General features: G+C 35.3%; 1 pseudogene across 1 annotated transcript; it reads right to left on the bottom strand.

The window, feature by feature from the left end:
• Nucleotides 1-740: 740 nt before the first annotated feature.
• Nucleotides 741-4,195, bottom strand: LOC149389804 (tubulin beta-1 chain-like; annotated as a pseudogene). The gene is made up of 10 exons (XR_016300657.1): nt 4,124-4,195; nt 3,778-3,814; nt 3,143-3,412; nt 2,319-2,847; nt 2,101-2,141; nt 1,574-1,665; nt 1,240-1,294; nt 1,128-1,161; nt 904-947; nt 741-806 (listed from the first exon to the last, which is right to left on the bottom strand). The product of XR_016300657.1 is annotated as a tubulin beta-1 chain-like (transcript).
• Nucleotides 4,196-7,478: the final 3,283 nt, after the last annotated feature.

Raw genomic sequence — 7,478 nt, 5'->3', positions numbered from 1 at the left:
GCTGTAGTTATATAGAACTCAATTAGATAAGATAAAAAAAACTACAGTTTTAACAAGTAGTCTTAATTGAGTCAATTAGACAGACTACGGCGTTTTTGTGGCATCTATTGCACTGGAGTCTTATCTTTTTGCCTATGACTCTAGTGTTTTCTGTTGAAGACTACATTTTTATATTGTAGTTGTTCAAATTTTGAGTCAATAAACACTACAGCTTTAAAGAGTAGTTATAATTAATTGAGTTGGACAGACTACGACGTTTTTGTGGCATCTATTGCACTGGAGTCTTATCTCTTTGCCTATAACTCCATTCTTTTATGTTGAAGACTACATTGTTTAGCTGTAGTTTATATTTATGAAATTATATTTTTACAATATAGACTACATCTTATTTCTGTAGAGCATTTTTTTAATAAAAATATATATTTAAATACATTTATAATATATAAATATCCAATAAAACACATAATAAATTAATAATAATATCCAAAAATCTCATATTTCATTCAATCAATAATAAATATCATTTACATAAATATGGCCTTACAAGTTTTTGGAATATAAGAAATACACCCAAAATTAGTACTGGAAAGTGAAACAATAAAAATACGAGTTTTTTTATCATTGTATCTATACAGATGGATACTATTTGAAAGATACTTGAATAAATTTAAAGACAGACAAAAAATGGATGTTACACTTTTCTTTTTCTAAAGTTCAATCGAGTCAACAACTCTTGGTGATCTAAAGACTTAACAGCTAACCTTATCTCCTTCTTTCTTTTTCCACTTTGCAATATTTCCTTGATTCTGCAGAACATATATCGATAGAAACGTTTGCTTATTTGAATCAAAAGAAAATAAAGCTCAAAATGTCCATTATGGTATCTAGGCACCGTTTCCTTACCATTGTAGGTGATAAAGCTGGCATCCCAATGACTTGATGTGAATCTGCACTAGCAATCAACTTCCTAAATCTTTTATTATTGGAGAAAATATTGCCTACAACTTAATTGGAAAAGGCTAATACTTATATCTACTCTGAGAAAATGAGACCCTTATATATGCGGCTGTTTAAAAACTGAGTTGATAGGAATAAGATAATATTATTACTGATCAGATTAGCGATACCTGAAGTTGAGTAGGACTTGACACCAATCCATGGCTGAAAATTAAGACAAGGTCAGAGAACAAAATTTGCGCATGAATGATCTTGAAACTATATATGATTTAACATACTAACCTTGTAATCTGGAATTTTATCATGAACTCTACCAAGTATAGGCAAAGATGAGGGCCTGAAAATATATCCATTAATAAACTTCTAAAAGATGCGAGACAATGAGAAGGAAAAAAATAAAGTACACAAAACAACATTAGTAAAGACAATGTGAGTTAATAAAGAGAATAACAACTCTAAAAGGGTTTTTTTTCGGTTCAAGATTCAAGTACACTAGAGGGTTTTTTTTTTTAAATTATATAAAATTTATTTTTCTTTGATGGTGAACTTTTTTATGGCATCGATGATTACAAATAGTCAATCTGAATTCAAAGCACTAGAAATTTAATACACAAACCTCGTCACTGCGTCCAGGTCACGCACAGTTAGACATGCTGCATTAAAGCTGATACAAAATAAAAACAAAAGGTTATTGTAGTTAGACATCCTCTGTTACAATGCTGAAAATGACAACTGAGAGTACAGAAGTTCAACTATATAGCTTGCAGATTTTTTGTTCTTGTGTCTAATCCAAAATCAGTCATGTGATGATTATATGTAAATATGCTACCATGAATGCTAGCCATAACTGCAGTTGCTCGCTATCCAGATTTCTTACGCGAAATCAGCGATTCAGCTTTCCATTTTATTTCCTTGGAATTATAAGATTCAGCTATACTTAAAAGGGAGAAATGAAAAAGAACTACAAAGCCAATATACATAAATGGTCAAATACGTCAGAACTTTTTATTCACTTCTCTATACCGACCATGTTAGTTAATGTATATAGATGCTCAAATTGCCTATATCGGTATCGATTCGAAGCCCCTAGAATCAGTAATCGCACACCTAACTATGGCAAACAAAGAGATCTGAAATATTTACCAAATTTTTGAGCCCCATGGAATAAACCACTACTTGTTTACCTGAAATGAAGAGGAGCACAATCCTTCACTTTAAAAAAATGCAATCCTGGTACATTATCTTGGACATAATTTAACACCAATAAAACAACTCAACATACTAATCAAAAGACCATAATTGCCTACTTAATATATATGAAAGTAAGACGAAATCAAACTGAGAGAACACAATAGAATTACTCGAGTTTCCGAAAGCCTTCCTCTTGAACATGGCCGTGAACTGCTCGCTCACACGCTTGAACATCTCCTGGATCGAAGTCGAGTTTCCGACGAAAGTGGAAGCCATCTTCAGCCCGGTCGGAAGGATGTCACACACGGTGGACTTGACGTTGTTTGGGATCCACTCGACAAAGTACGACGAGTTCTTGTTCTGCACATTCAGCATCTGCTCGTCGACCTCCTTGGTGCTCATCTTTCCGTGGAACATGGCTGAGGCGGTGATGTATCGGCCGTGGCGGGAGGTCCGCGGCGCACATCATGTTCTTGGCATCCCACATCTGCTGAGTCAGCTCGGGGAGGGTGAGTGCTATGTACTGCTGGGACCCACGCGAGGTGAGGGGAGCGAACCCCACCATGGAGAAGTGGAGCCGATGGAACGGGATCAGGTTCACAGCTAGCTTCCTCAGGTCGGAGTTGAGTTGTCCAGGGAACCGCAAACAGCAAGTGACTCCGGACATGGTTGCGGAGATTAAGTGGTTCAAGTCACCGACTGAAAAAACCAAGATCAAATAAACAAATCACAGTCCTAATGAACATCTCTATTGAATTCCAGGCATCTTTGTGGTAGGGCTTACGAACCACATCTATGGAAATTGTCTGATTCATTCCAGTGCTACCTATGTTGATACTAAACTTTCTTAATGCATTTAGTTTTTATATACATAGACAATTCACAGAAATAAAAAATGTGTAAACATAACTAAGACAAACAGGTTTCTTTTCATTATGTTATAAATCTCATGATCTAGAGTTAAATCGAAAGAGAGAAGAGAAAAATTACTCAAAGCTAGGAGTGGAGAGCTTGAGAGTACGGAAGCAGATGTCGTACAGAGCCTCGTTGTCGAGAACCATGCACTCGTCGGCGTTCTCGACAAGCTGGTGGACGGAGAGAGTTGCGTTGTAAGGCTCCACGACGGTGTCGGAGACCTTCGGGGACGGGAAGACCGAGAATGTTATCAACATCCGGTCGGGGTACTCTTCCCTGATCTTAGAGATCAACAACGTTCCCATTCCAGATCCGGTACCACCTCCGAGAGAATGACAAACCTGGAACCCTAAAAATCACAAAAAAAAAACGAAAATGCAATCAGATACAATCAAAATGCTCAAAATAGGCTAACCTGTTTCACATCTCGGCAATCAGATACAACTCAAGGCGAGACATTTGAAATCAAAATTACAATGGCGTAAGAAAAATTAATATTTGTCCTGCATCTTATTGTATTTAATCAGTAATCCCAAACACCAAAGTCAATTTACAAGCATTTAAACACAGTTATATATGCTTGTATCTCTAGATATTCAATACACTCATAAAAACGTATTTGTATTGACATCCTAAATCATGTTCATCTTCTGAAAAATTCAGCAAAAAAAAAAATTACCTTAAAATCCACATCCCCTGCCAATGAAAACAAACTCATAGGAACAAATCCAAAAATCCAATAAACCTCTAACTGAAATCATCACATTTGATTCCAAAATGAAGTACAAAAATTCGAACCTTGCAAGGCATGTTCAGTCGTCAGTTTGTCATTCGAAGACCTAAATCAAGATTTTGATTTATAATACGACGCCTCTTGAATTATAATACGACGCCCTCAATAAGCCTTGATTTGTGTTTAGAAATCCTAAATCTGGAGAGAGAGAGAGATTTAGCTCAAAATTGTTTTTTCTGAGAGAGCGTACAAAGATAGGGAGAGTGTAGAAAAAAGATCAATAGAGACATTGAGATAGATAGAGAGTAATGAGAACGAGAGACTTACCTTCGCGACGGCTAACATAGACGAAAAGTATCTGCGAACGGAGACAAAGAGCGCCGTAAAATTAGGGTTCATAATTATGGGTTTTTGATTTCCTTGTTTTATTTTTGTGATTCCGTGTATTATGCTTTGGATTGGACTTGTGTTTGCTTGATTTGCCTTTGATTTCGTGAGTTGGAGTTTGATTTCTGAATTTTGATAACTTTTTGGCCAAAATCTGAGATGGGGAATTTGTGGATTTTTACTTCGTGAGGGATGAATAGATTTAAGAAAAAGATAGAGTGTCGATGATGAATTAAATAATAGAGGGTTGCAGAAAAACACGAAGATGGTGATGTTGCGTGGTGGCTGTGACAATTTAAGAGAGAGACGGAGATAGAGAGATGAGGAGGCCGTGAATAGAAAGAAAGAGGAGATACACGATGACGATAGAGAGTGCATTTTCAACACTTAGTTGATTTTAATTAAAAGGCTAAACTGAAGTTAAAAAAAAAAAGATGTAGTTGTATCCCATATTTCTGGTAGTGATTGGTGAAGTACTAAGTTGTGAAGATGTCATGAGTAACTTTGTGAAGTTCTCATAGATATGGAATTCATGTACAAGATTGCTGAAATGCAATGTATATCACCTCATGCATTGTTCCTTGGAATGTGAATAAATGAACTGGCCAGTGTCCAAATTGAGGCTTGACTCTTTTGGATGAAACAATGTGACTTGTTAGCTCCTCGTCAATACATTGTTTCTAACTTATTCACAAGCGACAAAGGAGTTGAGGAAATAACAGCTAGAAGGGTAAAATGGTAATTTTATAAATCCGGACTAGCTGATGATATTCATGAAGGGTAAACATAGATAATATTAAGTGGATCCACTCATTACAATTAGGTTGAATTCTTGAGCAGAAAATAAATTCATTTGAATCGAGAGATTTTCAGTGTCAACTCTTTAGTGGAGTCAGTTGACATTAAGCTAAACTTGGAAAAGGTTTGTGAACTTTTGAGTCCAAGTATTTAGCTCAAGCTTTGTTCATTTGGATCCATGAGGTCACTGTCACAAATCATATCGAGTAGGAATAGTTAAACTAGAAGCTAAGTCAAAACAAGAACGAGACAAGTTTTACGAAAATTGTCAAAAGGGTATTTTTATCTTTTTAAACATAGGATGAAATGAATGTCAGTAAGTTTTTTGACATGGTCATATCATGACCTATATCACTCGGCCATAATGAGTCCATTGGGCCTTGTGGATTAATTTAATTTCATAGAATTTTACTTGAATTTTCTTATGTTGTCATGAACAAGTGAAGAAAATCTAGAAACACCTTCTAGAAGCTCCATGTGGCCGCCCAACCCTAGAGTAAAAGAGAGAGTTTTTGTGCATTAATGTATGAAGATACTTGCCAAAAGAAAAAGAAGAAACAAATTTCCTTTATGAGGAAGGTGAGGATTTCGGCCAAATGGGTCAAGGGAGAACCAAATAAAAGAGGAAACAAATCCAAGGAGTCATGAAGACTCCCCCTTGGCCGTGTGACTCTATGGGCTTAGTGGCATATTTGGCTCATGAATATGTGATATTCTATAAGAGAGGAACCTACCTTACTGAAGGTAATCCCTCCCCTATAAATACAGACCTCATTCTTCACATTTCATTCATCCAAAGTTTTAGAGATTGAGAGCTTCTCTCTCTAGACTTGGCCGACTTCTCCTCTCTCTCTCTCTCTCTCTAGTTTTCTTTCGTTTTTGTTTTGGCACCTAGGTCCTCATTTGACCTAGTAATTTTAGCTCTTCGACTTTGAGACTTGTTCTCGAGTCGTCGTGTTTAAAAGTGCACAATCACTATTTCCTTTTCTCTCAAGTGATTCTCGTGATAGAAACTTTCGTGGTTGCTCGAGTTGCCGAGGAAAGAAGAGAGACATGCTGCGAGGGGAGACGAACGTTTTCAACCTTCGGAAGGCTCATCAACGTTCAAGCTTCTAAAAAGGTTAGTAAATTTTTAATGCTCATAATAGTTTTTATTTACACGTACTTGCGCTTTGTCTAGGTTAGTAAAATCATTTTACTCGTTTAAAAGAAAATTTTTAAATTCCGCCGCTTGCTCGAAGCGTTAAACTTTTTCTTAACCCTAGATCAATTCCAACAAATGGTATCAGAGCTATGGTCAAAGATATGCATGTACATGTAATTAAAATTATGAGCTTGAAAATCGTTTTCGAAAGTTTATTAATTTTGTGGCAAATTAGAATTGTTTTCTTAGATTTTTTTTTTAATTTATTGCTCATGCCTTTAAATTAAAAATCTTGTTGATTTTATATGAGTTTAGGATGTTATTAAAACACGTGTTTTTAATTTTTTATGTTAAAAAACTTTTTTTTAAGTTTGAGAAAATTTCGAGTAAATTTTGTGACTAGTTTTCTTGTCTTACTAGTTTCTTTTATTTACTTGATTCGTTTTATGCTTGTTGTTATTTCTTTTATACCATGTTATTACCATGTTAATAAAACACACATAAAAGCTTTAACAACTTCCTAAAACATTCTGTTACACTCGATTCTTTTTACGCACTCAAAGACCGAACTTTAATTATTTATGTTTTCTTCGAGCTGGAGTAAAACCCGCAGTAAAAGTAGCATACCTCTCTGCTCAAAATTCGAAGTTTATTGATTCTTAAATCAAATTAAAGGTCTGTCTATTCTCTTTCCAATGCCATCAGTTTTAGGTCAAAAGGACATCGGAGCCGCCACTTATGGAGATTTTACTTAGAGGTGCGCGGCTGTTCCGAAAGTCCAGTTTTTTAGAAATCCGGATTTTCAGCCCCACTACCATGAGTTATAGAACTCTAATGAGAAAATTTTCTTGAGCAAAAATATTTTTCATAAGATTATAAACATGATGTGAAAGATTAAAATGTTTTGATTTTTGAAATTTTAATTGAAATTGAATTTTAACGAAACTAGTTTGAATTTTGAAAAACCGTTTTCGTTTTCAAACTTGAAAATATTTTGTCATCCAAATCAAATAAGTTTTCAAAATGTTTTCAAAACTATATCTATATCACATACGTTCAAAATCTATATGCTCTTGAAAATTTGAGTGGGAGGTCTTCTTGTAGACAAGCCGAAAAATAAAAAGATGTGTAATCTCAAACTTTCAAGTGTTCGAGTGAGTTGAAGTTCACACTTGCCTCATGCACTTTCCCGAATAGAAAATAGAAAAAGATCCGAGTATATACCTTGTGCCTTTATGCACTAACACTACTCTGAACATGAAGATCTAGGATTCTTTCCTAGTTGTCCGCTCTATCGCTCTATAACTAGGAAATCCGTTTCCAAACTTATAAGAGTCGATGTACCAACTCCAA

This window comes from Urtica dioica, chromosome 8 (genome assembly GCF_054948205.1).
Source record: "Urtica dioica subsp. dioica isolate 48M chromosome 8, U.dioica_male_clone48M_v1_H2, whole genome shotgun sequence".
Classification (NCBI taxonomy): Eukaryota; Viridiplantae; Streptophyta; class Magnoliopsida; order Rosales; family Urticaceae; genus Urtica; species Urtica dioica.
This window is presented reverse-complemented; position numbering and strand designations above follow the sequence as displayed.